The sequence below is a fragment of the Dermochelys coriacea genome, chromosome 1 (genome assembly GCF_009764565.3).
Source record: "Dermochelys coriacea isolate rDerCor1 chromosome 1, rDerCor1.pri.v4, whole genome shotgun sequence".
In the NCBI taxonomy this organism is placed as follows: Eukaryota; Metazoa; Chordata; order Testudines; family Dermochelyidae; genus Dermochelys; species Dermochelys coriacea.
The window spans coordinates 132,774,047-132,792,886 of record NC_050068.2 but is presented as its reverse complement, the minus strand read 5'-3'; the positions used below and the strand labels follow the sequence as shown (position 1 = coordinate 132,792,886).

Here is an 18,840-nt window from a genome sequence, read left to right as displayed (position 1 = left end):
ACTAGCTCATAAATAATAATGCTGAATGTAAATATTAGAAGTTTAGTGTACATTTTTCTTTGTTTTTATTGTTTCTAATGTTAACTGCCTCTTTTGCCTCTGTCTCCACATTGTGTTCTAGAATTATTGGAATTTTTTTCCCAAGAGCAGATCCACAACAGAAGTGTCGCTGAGCTAGGCTAATCTAATCAGTCACATCACAGATCCTCAAAGAGCTTAGTGTCCTTTCATGTTTAGTTTTGCTAGAATCATTTCCAGTGCAATTACATACTCTGTTCTGCTTAGGGATTTGAAATACATTTAGGATTACTGTTAAAAATGCAGAATTATGACCAAAATGACCTTGCTTTGTTTTTTCTTATTAATCCAAGAAACATAGAAGGAAGTCAGTACTATGCCAATCAGGTGTTTTAGATAGGATAAGGATAAATAAGGATTTAATTTTGAGTAAGTAAAAGAGAAATTATACCAGCAGAATGTCCGCCTTGTCAACATTTCCCAAAATTTCAACCTTGTTTCTGGCCAGGCCTCTTTGTGTGAATCAGTATGAAAGTTTATATTCTACTCCAGAGACTCTCCAATTCTTGTGTGTTACTTTTGATTGGTGTGTTTTATTTTTGTTGTGGGAACAATTTTATAACCTGCTTCTAGTTCCAAGAGTGGCTGACATTTTGAGATGAGCTGGAGCCTGTTCATTTTCACACTTGAAAGGTACTTTCTATGTGATGCCTATAGCTCTTTCCACTGTAATCCCAGCTATACTGTAATTCCTGATTACATCCTGGATAGTAGAAAAACTGTTAGTTATAGGCAATAAAAATGGTTCTTACACATGCCAACTTGTGAATTAGTCGCGAGAAACATGATTTCTAAGTATCATTAATCCTGATTCATGATCTTGATAGAATTCTCAATTGTCAGGATTATTTTTTTTCAGCCGTGGCTACGCTGTCAGCCCGCCCAGGGCTCCCCACTGTCAGCCCTGGGAAGCCAGTGTTCCCCTGCCAGCCTGGGAAGTAGGAGAGAGGACACACCCCGCAGTCCGCCCCCACCCCTGCCATGGCTGGGGAGGGTGAAGAACCCTAAGAGGATCAGGGGTGAGGCTGGGAGGGCTGAACTATGGCCTGGGAGCTGCAGGGGGGCTGAAGTGAGGAGAGTGGGGGCTGATGCCTGACTAATCTAATTGCCTTCTATGATGAGATAACTGGCTCTGTGGATGAGGGGGAAGCAGCGTGTTGTTCCTTGACATTAGCAAAGCTTTTGATCCAGTCTCCCACATAATGACAGGTTTCAGAGTAGCAGCCCTGTTAGTCTGTATTCGCAAAAAGAAAAGGAGTACTTGTGGCACCTTAGAGACTAACATATTTATTTGAGCATAAGCTTTCGTGAGCTACAGCTCACTTAAATGCATCCGATGAAGTGAGTTGTAGCTCACGAAAGCTTATGCTCAAATAAATTTGTTAGTCTCTAAGGTGCCACAAGTACTCCTTTTCTTTTAGTCTCCCACAGTATTCATGCCAGCAAATTGAAGAAGTATGGGCTGGATGAATGGACTATAAAGTGGATAGAAAGCTGGCTAGATCATCAGGCTCAATGGGTAGTGATCAATGGCTCCATGTCTAGTTGGCAGCCGGTATCAAGTGGAGTGCCCCAAGGGTCGGTCCTAGGGCTGATTTTGTTCAATATCTTCATTAATGATCTGGAGGCTGGTGCGGATTGCACCCTCAGCATGTTTGCAGATGACGCTAAACTGGGAGGAGTGGTAGATATGCTGGAGGGTAGGGATAGGATACAGAGGGACCTAGACAAATTAGAGAATTGGGCCCAAAGAAACCTGATGAGGTTCAAAAAGACAAGTGCAGAGTCTTGCATTTAGGACGGAAGAATCCCATGTACCGCTACTGACTAGGGACCAAATGGTTAGGCAGCCATTCTGTAGAAAAGGACCTAGGGGTTACAGTGGACAAGAAGCTGGATATGAGTCAACAGTGTGTCCTTGTTGCCAAGAAGGCTAATGGCATTTTGGGCTGTATAAGTAGGGGCATTGCCAGCAAACTGAGGGATGTGATCATTCCCCCTCTATTCGACATTGGTGAGGCCTCATCTGGAGTACTGTGTACAGTTTTGGGCCCCACAAGAACGATGTGGAAAAATTGGAAAGCGTCCAGAGGAGGGCAACAAAAATGATTATGGGACTGGAACACATAACTTATGAGGAGAGGCTGAGGGAACTGGGATTGTTTAGTCTGCGGAAGAGAAGAAGGAGGGGGAATTTGATAGCTGCTTTCAACTACCTGAAAGGGGGTTCCAAAGAGGATGGATCTAGCCTGTTTTCAGTGGTAGCAGATGACAGAACGAAGAGTAATGGTCTCAAGTTGCAGTGGGGGAGGTTTAGGTTGGATATTAGGAAAAACTTTTTCACTAGGAGGGTAGTGAAGCACTGGAATGCGTTACCTAGGGAGGTAGTAGAATCGCCTTCCTTTGAGGTTTTTAAGGTCAGGCTTGACAAAGCCCTAGCTGGGATGATTTAGTTGGGGATTGGTCCTGCTTTGAGCAGGGGGTTGGACTAGAGGACCTCCTGAGGTCCCTTCCAACCCTGAAATTCTATGATTCATGCACACACCCTGGGGATGGGCAGGGGAAGTTAAAAAATCCAGAGACTTGAGCTAAAAACACAATATAACTTTTTTTAAAAATCTCATTTGAGGGCCAGTTTAATGATTTTGGGCGGGGATCTGGCTCATTTTTGATCTCTTGAAGTTGGCAAAACTGGGTTCTTAAGTTGCTGTACCTATAGTTTTAAAAACATTTGAGACATTTCCTTCTTTAGAGACACCAGGTTCCCAGATCCCAGATGTCAGAGATCCTAAACCAATGAGAGCAGTTCAAAAGCTGTCATAGAGAGAGAAATGGTTCACAAGTGAAACTTCTGAAAGCCATCTACATAAGTGGTGAAATTCACCCCTTAAGAGTCAGTGCAAAGGATCTGTATTGCTTAAGTCCCCTTTAAGCTCTCAAAATGAGTGGGACTTAACTGTATGTAGTGCATAGCTCTTGTGCTGGTCCTCCATACAAGGATGAGTTTCACTCACATAGAGCTATGTGAATGAAACAAAACATATAAATATAAAATATATTATATAAAACCCACCAATTTTGCTTTGCTGGTATTAATCACTCCTTATATTTGATTGTCTTTGAACATTTGTGTGAACAAGTTTGTTCATTAGAACATGAGAAAGCAAAATCAGAAACACTCACCTGAATAAATGTTTTCACTAGAAATGTTATCAGAGTCACTTTGAAAAGCTTGTTTTTGTCTTCATACCAATAGAATAATCTAAATGTTGCAAAAGTTTGTGCCTAACTTGTGACTTGAAAGGACTCATTTTTACAAAGTTTAGGTCATGCCTTCAGGGAACAGAAATAATACCATATGGCTTAGGTGGCCAACAATATAGTGTGGGTAATGGACAGTGAATGCTCAACCAGTTTTGCTAATATTTGTTTTTGTAAATAATTCTTAAAATAATATAACCAAATGTGAGCTATATTGGGATGGATGACCTCTTATTTAGGATGCGAGCTCTGGTCTCTGGAGACCTGAGTTTAATTCCCTGCCCTGACACAGATTTTCTGTGTGGCCTTGGGGAAGTCAAATAAACTTGCTGTGCCTCAGGTCCCCCATCTGTAAAATGGGAGCTAATAGCACTTCCCTACCTCACAGGAATGTTGTAAAAACATTACAGACTAGTGTGCTACAGTCCTAACAGAATGGCCATATATGAGTACCAAAGTTAGCAAGACACGTAGATAGAAATGAGCAGTCCCACTAAAATTAATTGGGTTTCTCCTTCACTTGAGTAACATTAAAAGGTTAAGTATTTGCATGATTGACCCCAAAATTATAGAGAATTTATTGGAATGGAAGTTTCTCATCTATTTCACTGGGAAGGTGACAGTACCCAGAGACCAGTGGAGAAATGCGTATCATTTTGCTGCTGACTTTAGACTTGGCACAGATGCAACACCCCTGTATCTTATGGTTCTAATACCAAACTGCAATTCCATATCTATTTTACCAATAGTTGATTCTGTGAGGCAATGATGCTGCATGAGAGCTTGAAATGTAGAAATGGGTGTTCAATGAGGTAAAAAAATCTGTGAAAGCTGTAAATTAAATAAAAATTAGTTAACTATAATGTTAAAAGTTCATTTTAGTGTGGAATCTGTGCTTGAAATAGTAGGGTGACACTAAATTACATATTAGTACATATTGTTCCTCTGATATTTTACAGTTACATTTTAATAATAATAAGCAATCCTCTACTGGGACTTTGTGTGGTGCAAGATTTTGCCTCACAAATTCTGTTACAGGATGGGGCCTTAGTGAAATACACAACTGTTCAGGGTTCCTGGTAAAGCCATTAAATTAGTAGTTAGGAAAAATTGATAAAGGTCATAGTTCAAGTGCCCTTGATGGTACATGGAAACAAAAAAATTCCTTCCTTCCTGGCTGATCATGCTGTTTTTGTGGGCCAAAATAAGCTTTGCTGTGTGCTACTGACACTAGCCCTCCTCTTTGTAATGTCTCCCTAGTCACCTCTTACTCCCACAGCCTTTTCCACAAGAAACCCAGAAAAATTTAGAAAAAACAAAAACCAAACAAACCCTCACAACTTTGGTGAGGTAGTAAAAGGAAGTCTCAGCCTTTGCTACACAGGTTTTGTTTCATTTTATTGTTAAAATTGTTTTGTGTGTAGTCGCTTTTTGTTTTTGTTTTGCCCTCGATAAGCCATAATAGGGGATGGGGCCGGGGGGGGGTGAGGAGTGGGAACGTAGCTAATGAAGTCACAACCTATATTGTGAACAGAGAACCTCATCCATCAAACCGTCACCTCAGGTTTCTGTACAGGGTCACAGAGGAACAAAGTACGCCTGTGTCAGGTTGAAATAGCATTGGTAAGTGTTAGTGTGTGTGAAGCTGGTGGTCTGAAGTTTATTTATTTTGTCTGAAAGGCACAAATGGCATGCTGCTGAGTCAGGGAACAAGCATGGGGGAAGTGTCCTTATCAATTATTACTAGAAGGCTAACAACCGACATTTAAGATGTGGAATTGTACCATCTGCTTTTCCACATCTTTTGTTTTGTTTTGTGGCAGCTGTTTTTTTCTGAGCTTCAGAGAGAGACGGACAGGTAAAGCTTATGTTTCCAATTAAAACAACAATGTTTTTGAACAAAGCTCTAAAGACTTCGTTAACTATGAAGAATATGCTGAGGATGAGATTTGATTTTTATGGCATAACTTCAAGGTGCATTATCTGGGAAAACCAAATATTGGCCCTTTTTACATGTAGTTAGAAGTCTTTGTCCAAAGTAAACTTCACATAATAGCTTTTTCTGCTTGTAGCTCTTATTTCAGGGAGCCGTAGATGTTTTAATAACTCACCATTGATTTCAGTGATTCCTAATACATTTTTGATCTTATTTGTTAGCATTTTTTTAACTTCATGTTTGTTGTTATCTTTTTTTTTAAAAACCTTTAGATTTATTTCCAGGGTCTTTATTTGAAAAATAAATAAACCAAAATTAGGCCCATTAGCAGCCTTAGGAAGTTCACGTAGCTAATTTTTTTTTTTTTTAAAAAAGACTAATTCCTTAACGTACTTTAACTGAGATGTAAACAAGTAACCCTTAGAAGTATCAAGGGGTGTATTTATTTCAGAAATTAGTAGCTAAGATGTTGATGAATGGAGATGCACATTTCTTTATGCCTTGTCAAGAAGCACTCTTTGTATGGCATTTGGTGCCTGATGTCCAAATGACCACACTGAGTAGGCGAGTTTATTTGGATACCCTCTCTGAGGATTAACATACTGCAATGGTTGAATGCCAGCAGAATCTCTTTCCTCGCCACCCCCCAAGAGAATGGTTTCTGCTGAAGTCATTTGGTGTGTGCTTTTTCCTGTGTGAGGATTAGGGAGTAGGAGAATGGCTTTGTGAGAAGATTCGGAGAGAGGGAGCTGAGGAGAAACTAAACACAGGGTACGAAAGACTTTAGCCTTTCAGAGTTCTTTCAGTCAATTCATTCTGGGAGACCAATTCCATGTGATACAGCAGCTGGGGTTTTGTTTTCTTTTCAACTATATACTGTAGGAGAAGCTGGTAAGGTTATTTTTTCCCCCTTGTTCTACTGTTCCATGATGCTGTTGTAATTGCTTTATCGAAGTGATTGTTTCAAGAGGAAGGGAAGTTGGTTAATGATGCTGGGGACACCCTGCATTGTCTCTCCTTTGTACAGCTGCTTAGTTTGCAAAGAGATACTGTTTACAGTAAAGGGATCAGTTTCTCTCGAATATCTTTGCTATTTTTTAATCAAAGTTGTTTTAGCCTCTCTTTCTGCAAAGCTAGTAAAAATAAATATATAAAAGGAGCTCAGCTCTTCAGTAATGTTTGAATTTATAGAAAGCTAATTTGGGGGGAAAAGCTTTCATCTAACTGCTAAGTTTGAGATGTTTGTTCTTCATTGATGTTATCAGATTTCTCACTTTTCTGGGTTAATTCCAAACCTCTCCTGGGTTTTGCGTGAGGAACATATATAAGTCTTGCTTCTTACATGCTCAACCTAGACAACAGGGGACACTTGCTGTGACAACAAAACAAAAGCAAATACATTTCTGTAAGGAAGGTGAAAATGAGAAATACAAAAAAAATAAAAGGGGCAGGGGGGAAAGAGGGGAGTCCAAAATGAATTTTGTTAATTATTTTAGTTTAGTTTAAAAAGAAATTGCAAATAAATCCTCAGCAAGGACATTAATATTAGACACTTATTCTTACCAAAGTGCTTGTGGATAATGTAAGATGATAAATACAAGGCTAAATAGAAAAAATAAGGAATCTCTCAGAGGAATCAAAGTATACAGATTCACATATAGTATAATTACACCCTCTCAAAGAGGCAGTTTTCAGATTCTCATTTGAAAAAAAATTAGCTATCCTTTCCCTCCCCATGCCCCACACATTATTTTCAGAATAGTGACTTGTGTTTGTCTGCATCTTTTATTTCCTTTCATATCATCGTGGGAAACTTTATCTTGAATTGCTTGAGGATATGTGAACACAGCTTGGGGCATACCATGCCTATTCCACAGGCAAGCTATGAAAATCCTTCCTGTGACTCAGATGAATTGCAAAGTCCATAATTACAAACAAAAGTTTCTTTTGTGGTCAGTCAAAAATCACAGACAAGGGAACTGGAGAATGATTGACACCAGTTATAGGAGTGATTGACAGAGAACCAGAAACTTGGTCCATGACATAGTATGTTAGTTTTTCAAGCAGTGTTGGGTTTTTTTTTTACAGTTATTCATTTCTTTATTCCCAGTTCCCCTATTGAGTTCTGAAGGATTTGCTAAAATGGTCCTTTGTAGCTATAGCCTATGGATGTCTGTATACAATGATTTACTAATCTGTAGCTGCTGAAACAAAACTGATAACTGCATCATAATCAGACTTCCTTGAAAGAATGTGTAGACACACTTTACACACTTAGCTGTTGTTCCAGGTACAGATCCCACCCTTGTTAAGTAATGAAGTGCCAATGCCCAAGCCTGCAAAACCATACTCACAAGGTTAGCTCTTACTCGTGGAGCCGGCCCACTCATCTTAATGTGGTTACAAGTATGAGTAAAAGTTTGGAGGATCAGTTTCCTAATCATTAATGAACTGGACTACGAAGTGAGCCGTTACTGTGGTTTTCTTTATGGCTTTGAAACATAAACATCTATTAAAATAGACCCTGATGGAATCTGTCATGGGGGCCCAATGAATGTCAAGCTCACTGGCTGAATATCAGAGTGTTGTAGACTTTTGACTTCACCATTACAGGGAAATGCTAAAAGATGGAGCACATTTTGCAACTTTACCTTTAGAATACTAACAATTTTGGCAGCAAGGGAAACATAATTCTTCTATCTCTTTGCGTTCTACACTAGATACTGTGACCCCAGGGTTAGCAGTGTAACTTAGAGCTACTCTCTAGGAGGACAGAAGTTAAATTAGTATAGTCTTATCATCTATCATTGGAGTCCTTACCCCTCCCAATTCCTAGCAATAACTCTCAGTTCTGCCAAATAATTAGATTCATTATCTTTTGGCATCAGGATCTGTTTTCAGCAAACTGACACATCAGGTTAGGCTTCTGGCTGTGGTTCTAAAGATGGAAAAGTAGTTTAACTCCAAACTGTAGAGCAATATACACTGTTTATTATTTTCACACCACTGATTTCAGTGTGACTACTTGTGTGAGTAAAGATTTTCAGTATCAATACCCCAGTCATGAAGGAACCAATCTAAGTGAGCAGTTACTGTGTCTCCTTGGCTCTCTGCTATAGTGCTGTCCAAACTCTGTTTCATTAGTTTTCATAACTCAGCAGCATTCTTTAATGTATGAAAGTAAACATGAGGCTTTGTTGTCATTCTTGCCAAATATGTGTGGGTCTGCAAAATTTCCATGGAAGAGAAAATGTGATAACATTGACCCAAGTGAACAACATTAGCTGCTATTTCTGTCCACATTGGAGGTAATGTAACTGCACTGAGTTAGTTGGCCGCAGCAAAAAGAGACATAAAATTATCTGTTTGAGCCTATACTCTGGCTAGTTCATCATCATATCACAATGCAAAAATATCTATTTTTTTCTATGTATACATTATTGGCAGTTATTGCTTAGAAAAGGGGGTGGGATCCAATGTTAGGTAAAAGGTAATGTTGTTTTGCCAGACCTGTTATGTTTATCATCCTGTATATTACATAGGAATGTGGTTATGTAATTTAAAGTACCTGCTATGTTTATGAGCACAAAGAACATGTGTGAGAGAAGTCCTTGCAGCTCATGGTTTCCTATCCTCCTAAAAATAACCACCAGACTCCCACATCATCATATCTCAGGCTAAATACGCTGTAAAGAAGTTGTGCTTTCATTATCCAAGTCTAGCAGAAACCACATCTGGTCTCTTATGGGAAGTTGCCATTTTACAAGCACTAATCCGCCAGAGGTCCAGTCCGACGGAATAGGGTAAGAATTAGGGAATACAGCTCCCAGTTGCTCATGTAACAAAACAAGAGACTTTGAATATTGCTGTAAAGTCAATTCTATCACATTGTAACAGTTTTTTTAAATTGCATCTGAAAACGGTCAGCAATTATATTAATCATTCTTATTAATAGAACTAATTTATAGTAATTTTAAATCTTTTATTTTGTCATCCATTCAAATGGGGGCTGTATTCTCTAATTATTTATTATCAGAGCTCCATTGTGGCAGCTTCCTATATGATTGTCAATTATTCTTTTTGGTACTTGACAGATATGGTCCTGGAGCTTTAAAACTGCCAGATGTTCTATACTGTCTTTTTTACAGGAACCCAGTGTAACTTGATGAAAACCACCTTGCTGAGTAGGTGATCAGCCACAGGATTGGTGGAATTTAAAGTCTCTGGGACGGTATAACTTATGGTTGAGGTTTTCAGAGCTGATGAGTGGATTGAGCCACACAACTCACATTAATCTGTTTGCATGTTATGTGATTAAATATCATGCCTCGCCATCTTGGAAAATGTGTATTTATGTGTGTGTGTGTGTGTGTGTGTGCACGAATTTGTACAACTTACACTCCTTTGTAATTAGATGTGGTGAGTATCCTTTATATTACATTTCTGTGTCCTTTAGGAATATTTCACCATTTCCATTGTAAATGTTCAGGATTTAACAGCTTGACTATGAAAATTCATGGCAGGTTAAAGCTTTGCATAGATGATAAAACAGACTGGACACTGTCTAGAACTCATATTTGATACAGAATGGAATTGAGACATGTGGACTTAATGTATAAACATAACCTCTATTGAGACCAGGATTGAAATTTTAATGATCTTTTGTCTGACCCTTCAGGGAAAGGCCACCAATGATTTCCTAGGGGAAAAGAGCTATTAGCTTGAAAACGTGTCTTAGTCTGACCAAGCTTTTTACATTATTAACTGTCATCTATGTAGGTACATAAGAACTTTTGAAGTTCTCTCTACTACAGAGAACTTCAAAGAGAAAAATAGAATGGGTTGCTTTTACTTCCATGAAGAAAGTGGATCTCTGAGATACTTCAGTGCTAAGACCAGAAAGGTAACGGACAGCCTGTCAGTCAGGACTTGTCTATATTGGGAAAATCTGTAAGAATTTTTCTGTACCGGTGAAGCTTATCCAGTGCTAGCTATTGTGGCTAGGGTGTAGGCTGAGGCTTTTTGAGCCATATTATGATCAGAAAAGTGTTAGAGGCATTGTGACATTCCTCACAGTACATTCTGGACTGTTGCATAGCTGTTATTCCTCAGTTCTCCAACCTGGAATGCCTTTTACACTGTTTTACTGGTGAGCAGCCACTCCTGGTCAGTTAATTACAGAGCCTCCAGCATTCAACTTGCTCTCAGCTACACAGTATTTAGTGCTACTAGCTAACAACTTATAAATTACACTGCAGAGGAATACCTGCAGGTTCTCTAATCCAAAACCTTCTCCCACAAATGTGCATCTTGTATTGCCTAACACCTTGTTGAACAATGAAAGCTCATATAAAGTCTGTCATTCCATCTAAGGAAAATGATATGCACCAGCTTTGTTATCCCAAATGGAGTTTCCCCGCACACTTTAAACCAAAAATATTGGTTAGATAAAATGATGAAACAAGTTTATTAACTACAGAAAGAAAAGAGACTTTAAGTGACTACAAGTACTGAGGCATAAAAGTCCAGATTGGTTACAAAAGAAATAAAAAGATAAAATGCAAACTAAATGCCTAACTTAACAAACTAAGTGCAAAGGTTTTTCTCACCATAAGCTTACACCCGTCAGTACTAGCTGAAAAGTCTCCCAACTAGGACCTCTCCTCTCCCCGTTCAATGGTGCTTCCTTTGTCTTTTGAGTGTTGTAGCTGTCATGAATAGAGATGAGGAGAGAAAGAGGTGATTTGGAGGCCATTGTCTCTCATTCTCTCCCCTCTTTGCTGATTACCTCCCAGCTGGGTGCAGGCGACAGTCTCTTGTGGACGTGAGGTTGGAACCATGCCTGTGATGAAATGTAAATTTCTCATTCACATCTTCTCATTGTTGGAAAATGGCTGCTTAAGCTGGTGATAGCTCTGGGTGTTTGCCAAAACTGGTTTGGGCCTGATTTTCTTAACCTTTGAGCATATTATAACAATGGTATACAGTAGAATTTTGTAACTTCACATACAATAGTGATACACATTTTACGAGAACAATAATGTTCAGCAGATTATGACATTTCAAATGATACCTCACAAGTCATACTTTGTCTTGTAAAAGTGTTGTAAAAGTGGTGAACATAATCATAGAATATCAGGGTCGGAAGGGTCCTCAGGAGGTCATCTAGTCCAACCCCCATACTCAAAGCAGGACCAATCCCCAATTTTTGTCCCAGATCTCTAAATGGCCCTCTCAAGGATTGAACTCACAACCCTGGGTTTAGCAGGCCAATAATCAAACCACTGAGCTATCCCTCCCTCAGTATAGATTATCAGAGGCATACTGGTAAAAATACCTGTAAGCTGCTTTCACCAGCTCTCCTGCCATCGCTAGCACCTTTGTAGCAGCGCTGTGTACAGAGAAACAAAATTTTTTCCCCATTTTAGATGTGCCCTAAGAGACTGAATTCTCCAGACTCTAAGGGCCAAATCTTGCAAGTATTTAGGCACTTGAATAAAGGTACCCATGTATATAAGTGTAGGCTTTCCTGAAAGATTGGATTTGAGTGTTATATAGCTAAGCCTGTACAAAGTTTTGGATCAGATATGATTTGATACTGTAACATTCTGTTGGGTTTGGGCTTGAGTATTTACTGTGGTCCGCCCAAGGAAACAAGGAAAATGAACTTTTGCTCCCTCCAAAGAGACCTGAAAGGAAGTTACATGATATTGTACCTGGAGCATGTAGTTCAAGGCATGGACAAAAGACTGTCTGCCTTCAAGAGTTTCTGTGCAGATGCCAGCTGTGGTCAGTAAAGATACAAGAAGAAGGCTAGGAAACCACTGGATGCAACAAGACTAGGAGACCAAAGACTGCATAAGGTTTTGGCCCTTCAAAAGCCTTTTAAAAATATTTATAATAAACCTGTTTTGTGATTAGAAGAGGGAAGTTTTGACAATGTTTAGAAGTAAGTGGTCAATAATTTATAATGTTGATTAGTGCCTTAGGGTGTTTTGGAAAGAAAAATATAAAAAATAAGTTATTTTAGTCCCTATCATGGTTATTGTGTCAACAATGACATTTTCCTACAGATATTCAGGAGGATTTTTATCACTCAGAGCACCAAATAGCAGGATGAACTTTATTTTTTGTGTAAGGTTTAATTTTCTTTTTAGTTTTAGGAATAAGATGATTTGGGGGAAAGTTTGATGTGGGGAATTCTGTGGTTAGGTGATGTTAATACATATCAAAACCAGTCTGTGACTTACTTACTATAGTTTTTAAATTGAATAGTCAAATGATATACCGATGTAGATGAGAGAAGAATTTGGTCAAGAGTGTCTGGTACATTTAAAAACAATTGGTTAAGTTTAGAAAGAAAGTAGAGTCAGATAGATAGATAGATAGATAGATAGATAGATTTAATTACTAGAGGGAAGAGTACAAAAGAAATACCTGTACTCAGCTAACATTCTGATCTGGCATTACTTTTACATCCACAGTGCCCATTGATTGGTGTCAGTCAACCAGTTATCAAGGTATTTTTACAATTTAGGATCTTACAGAACTCATTTATGTTTTATGGACATCCAGCTGCTAGTGATGGCTTGATATATCTTCTTGATCTTCAGCTAGCTAAGGGATAGTAACATATAATCTATCTCAGATATTGACCTAGTCATGCTTACCCACCATTTATCACCTCTAGACATCCATGCTTACATTGTTAGGGAGGCATGCTCAAGGAAAAGCTTACAGGAAATGGCTCATAGAATTCTCTGTAGCTGGCCCTCACCTCTGGAACTCATTCTTACTGCAGGGAATACAAGATGCATATCTTTATTTAGCCTGACTCAAGCAGGGATAGAACAGACTTTTTCATATGTTGTGCATTTGTGTCTATCACCAGCCTTGATTTGTAGCTCTGCAGCCCAGGGTGTAGTGCTCATGCAGAGGGGTTTGTCTAAATTTAGGAGTGCGTTAATTATTTTTATTTTATAGTAGTGGTTGAGGTTTCCCCCCTACAGTTTGAAGAATTATTTCCAAAATGCTAGAACTGTACCTTGTATTAATAACCCCAAAAAGGCCTCCCCCACCCCAAAATGCTGACCAAAACCAGTTGGAATAGACTGCAAAGATAACAACTGTAGAGTGAGAGAGAGGATGTGTCTATATTGGTATTCTCTCTCTCTGTTACATCCTCACACACGGTCTCATTCTGCCCTCTTTTACTGTGGTTTTAGACTGTTGACGTCAGTGGAGCAACTCCTGATTTACAGTGGTATAAATGAGATTTTAATTGCGTCCATTGCATTCCCTGGTTTCATATTACCATTAGACATAAATATGTCAGGTATGATGATCCTATTCGAGAGCTGAATAGCATAAAATGACTGTTATGCCACCCTCTGATATGTTCAGCAGGAGGGCTTAGTCCTCTCCTTCCCAAACATGCAAGGTGGGATATCCAACATTGGCATAACCCAGTTCCATTGGAGTCAAAGCGAGTTTTACCATTGGCTTCAGTGGGAGCATTAGGCCACTGTTGCGTATTTTTGAAAATATCACCTGCAGACTTATTTCTGCAGAAATATTAGCATGCATAGGTTGAGTATGGGGAGGAATATGTTCTGAGCATACTAGTGCAGTATGTGGAGTACTTACTGCTCTACAGGGTAGTTTGCTTGTTCACTGCAAATACAATGGAAGTTGCCTGCCACTTCTTTGTTTGCCCTGGTTTACCCCTTGTACTTCTTGTTCTCAATTGGTGCTGCTACTCTTGGATTTTCCACTTATTTGGAGTCCATTTGCTGAGCTCTTAAGACTCTTGTGTGTATAAGTAATATTTTTCCCACCTCACTATTTTTGCATGGGTATGCATGCCAAACATTTATTTCCACAATTAAACATTCTAAAATATAAATCCAGTTACTGTTTGTTTTATATCTATCAGTAATTAGACCTCAGATTGTAGGGCAATTGCAGAACAGAGTTTATCAATTTACATGCTAATCCAGCTGAGTTTGATGGAGCATGATTAGCATAGACTCAATCAACATATTAATGAGCTACAATCCCAGTATGCTGCAGTGGTGGTTATCACTCTGAGAATTTTTCCAGAGCAAATGCAGGTTCCTTAAAAGCTGATTCTCAGTGTTGTTGTTAAAGCTAACACCTTAATAATTGGTTTAATAAGGGAAGTTAGTTAAAAACCACTCAACCTCACATAGAGCACCTGGGGCAGCACAGTATCTTTATTAGGAGACACCTGGTCTCTCACTTGTATCAGAGGATAGACCTCTGCCCACTGTTAAATTAAACCAGGTAATTAAATAATAGACGTATCAAAATGAAGTTCAGCAAAAGGATATGATAGATCTTCTGACTTAGAACAAATGGTGAGAAAATAAATCTCACCAAGTGACATGCTCTCTAAACCTTGTTGGGTTTTTTTTAAAGGTTTTGGGATGGTTTTATCCAATTAATTAATTCCACATGCCTACAGCCATAGGAATCTCTCCACAGGAGACTGTAAGAAATCAGTACAAGCACAATTTGAGTCTGCCTTTGTATTTGAGTACTCTGCTGAGCTAGACTTCACCTGGGCTATTAGTATCTACCATGATATTTTGTGACTAGAAACACTAGAATGACGTTTTTGTTTTGTCTGTTAATTTTTGGGGTAATTTTAGGATTGAAGATTGAGTTTTATGTACATAATTATATGTATGTTTACATACGTATTTTTAAAATGTCCCTGAATTAGACATTTTCAAAGCCCATGCTTCTGAAGATGAACTCTGAGTGAAAATAGATGTTTTGAAATTTTCCCTGCTTCAACTCCTTGCTGAATACTTTTTCACACTGTAAAATGTGTATAAATCTGGGGAAGGATTCTGTGTATATTAAAAAAGCAAAAGCCCAAATCAGAAATATTTGTTTTCTCTGGGTGAAGGGAGGAACTTATATTTTAATTTTAAAACCAGGAGCTACTTATACCGCATATATTGATGCTACTCCAACATTACAAACATTACATTACATTTTAGGTTAGAACTCAGCAATCTGTGACCTTACACTTCTCATTGCCCTCGGGAACATCATAATGACTATCTGTTTGGGTTCTAAGACAGAAGGTTTAAAGCCACTCTTTGTATCAGACAGTCCACACAGGGAATGCCATTTGCACGCTCTATTCAAATACTACTCTGGCCTTCCAGCCAGGGGAATGACACTGTCAACTCAGACCAAAAGGAGATGTTTTATTTGGGAGATGAATCAGAAAATAAAGGAAGAGGTTTCTTATGTCTCCATCTAGACATCCTTGTAGCTAGAAATGTCTAGAAGTTATAAATTATATTATCTGTCAGAGCAGATCACAGAAATTATTGATGAAAATGACCCATGAAGTCTCCTCAATCTGTTCCTCTGCAATGCAGTATTGTTCTTCACATCTTTTCAGCTTCTTTGTCCTGACCTCCACTGTATTGTTTCTTACATGCTTCATTAATGGGCTATCTCCCACTCCTCTTGAGAAACTGTCACCAGTGTAATAGAGCTCACTGTCAAGAATTCTTTTATTGATATTTAACTTATAATTTCCTTTGTTTGATTCAGTCTTACTACTCCTAGTCACTATTCCTCCAATTTTAAACAACTCTTTTCCTCATCAGATGAACCACTACTGGGAAGTGTTCTGAATGCAGTGAAAAATCAGTTTTACTTTATTTGAGAATATGTTATCTATCATCAATTGATTGAGAATCACAGGGATTTAAAGAAACCAATGAAAGAAATAGCATTCATTTATAGACTTATTATAGGGAAGATAACATTTTAAAATCTTGCATCCGATGAAGTGAGCTGTAGCTCATGAAAGCTTATGCTCAAATAAAATTGTTAGTCTCTAAGGTGCCACAAGTCCTTTTCTTTTTGTGGGTACAGACTAACATGGCTGCTACTCTGAAACCTGTCATTTAAATACCTGTTAAGTCCTATAGTCTTTTAGTATAAGAGGATTTTAAGGGTATGGGTGCCTAACTCCGTTAGGTGCCTTTAAGGCAATTTTCAGCAATATGTTTCAAATAAACAAGAACTGGCTGATCTCAAACCAAAAGAAAAAAGTAATTCACATATATATTCAATATACAGTGGTCACCATTTAAAAAAAAATCAGCATTATCCACAATTGCTATACTGCAGTATTTGAGTTACTACCATTATTTCTTACTCTATTCTAATATAAGCATTTGCAGTATCACTGGGGATCTGGGTGCCACAGATACCACACTGGTAGTGAAAATGTCTATTAAAATGGGTAAAGATATGAAACTCTTAAAATACTTTTATCATAATTGCAGAGCACCACATCGAACACAGCTACATAGTTTGGACACACCTAAGCAGTTCCTTCTGGTTCCGGAGGCATTCTGTGGTCTTGATGGAATTCTGTGTTTTAAGTATAGGGAATATCTTTGGAAACCTTTACTATCTCTAAATCTAAAAGGAACTTTTGAATTGGGCACAGTGGAAAATATTGTTAGTCTTTATATACTTGGTAGTATATTTAGAGGTGCATGTGTCTTATTAACTCTGTTTTTTCCTAGAGCTCCAGGAAGAAATCCCAGCCAGCGTTTCACCCTATCTGTGATTTGCGGGGCGTGTCATAAATATAAAGGGAAGGGTAAACACCTTTAAAATCCCTCCTGGCCAGAGGAAAAACCCTTTCACCTGTAAAGGGTTAAGAAGCTAGGATAACCTCGCTGGCACATGACCACAATGACCAATGAGGAGACAAGATACTTTCAAAGCTGGAGGGGGAGAGAAACAAAGGGTCTGGGTCTGTCTGGGTGATGCTTTTGCCGGGGACAGAACAGGAATGGAGTCTTAGAACTTAGTAAGTAATCTAGCTAGATATGCGTTAGATTATGATTTATTTAAATGGCTAAGGAAAACAAGCTGTCCTGAATAGAATGGATATTCCTGTTTTTGTGTCTTTTTGTAACTTAAGGTTTTGCCTAGAGGGATTCTCTATGTGTTGAATCTAATTACCCTGTAAGATATTTACCATCCTGATTTTACAGAGGTGATTCTTTTTATTTTTTCTTCTATTAAAATTCTTCTTTTAAGAAAACTGAATGCTTTTTCATTGTTCTTAAGATCCAAGGGTTTGGGTCTGTGGTCACCTATGCAAATTGGTGAGGTTTTTTTTACCAAACCTTCCCCAGGAAGGAGGGTGCAAGGTTTTGATGATGATTTTGGGGGGAAAGACGTTTCCAAACGGCTCTTTCCTAATAAAAAACCCGGTTAGACATTTGGTGGTGGCAGTGAAAGTCCAAGAGCAAAAGGTAAAATAGTTTGTACCTTTGGGAAGTTTTAACCTAAGTTGGTAAAAGTAAGTTTAGGAGATTTTCATGCAGGTCGCCACATCTGTACCCTAGAGTTCAGAGTGGGGAAGGAACCTTGACAGGCACTGTGCACATTGCAACACTTTATCCAAACTGGAATGCTGTCCTACCCTCTGAAGTCACCTTTGTCACCTCTACTTACTCTTTCTAGTGTTTTTATTAGACAACCCCATTATTATTATTCAGCCTTTCCACTCATGTTACTGTATTTCTCTCCATCTGATATGGGACTTGAATCATCTGTTTTTCATGGACAGCTAATGACAATTTCAATTATTATTACTAAGCCACATTGCTGGCAGATTGCTTTAAAATTAACATAACACTGAGTGACTCCCAACAAATTGCCAAACTTTTGTAATAGTACAAGCACTTGAAGTAGTAAATTTCAATTATGTAACATGTTAACAACAAGAAATATGTACTTTTATAAGATAATTTCCTATATACAAATCTAATTTCCACTGGTCTATTTTCATCAGTTTTAGTGCACTGTTTTTTCTGAGGGTTTTGACTCTTGGAGATTAATGCAGCCAACAAAAGGAACAAGCCAAAACAGGGATGAAGCAGCCTAAGAGCAGTTTCTTCCCAAGATGTAGAAATGTCATGTGTCAAAACAAATGAACAATATTATGTTGAATAATGGGAGACTACCCAGGGCCAAATGGTTGTAGGTTCTGGTCATTTACATGACATTAATATAATGTGCTCCTGTAAAGACATTTCACCAGCAGCAGATTTACATTACACTGTTCAGATAATTAGTGCACTATCATTAACAAAATCTCCTTATTAATATTTAAGATGTTCCAGTTGTCATCTTTGTTGTTGTTTCATATCATCCAAATTGCTGTAAATTTTCTTCCCCATCTTTTTCTCTCTAAATAAATCTTTTTTGGGGGGCAGGGGAGGAAGGAAATAAACATGGAAATTATAGTTGTTTACTTAGTTGGAAAAAAGCAAACACATGGGAGAGCTGAATTATATGCCAAATGTGGGAATTCCAACCACAGAAATTGCATTAACTTCAGTGGCAATTTTTTACTTTTATTTTTAAATGTATATTGTCTCCATCATCATAGCTGTTTTAAATTCTGTAAATTCACCCAATCAGACAACTACAAGTATTGCCAGCAACTGATAAAAAAGAAACACATTTGTGCCTCTCCTAGGGGG

At 38.3% G+C, this 18,840-nt stretch overlaps 1 protein-coding gene across 3 annotated transcripts in view; it reads left to right on the top strand.

The window, feature by feature from the left end:
* MID1 (midline 1) overlaps window positions 1-18,840 on the top strand; it is a 329,175-nt gene that overhangs the window by 86,679 nt on the left and 223,656 nt on the right. For 2 of the 3 annotated variants that reach the window (XM_038387755.2, XM_038387758.2), the window contains exon 1: window positions 6,038-6,166. The exons of the other annotated variant lie outside the window; for it this stretch is intronic. The gene's annotated coding sequence lies outside the window, so the exon portion shown is untranslated. Of the gene's footprint in view, window positions 1-6,037; window positions 6,167-18,840 lie in introns of those variants that run through there. 3 annotated transcript variants of the gene reach the window in all.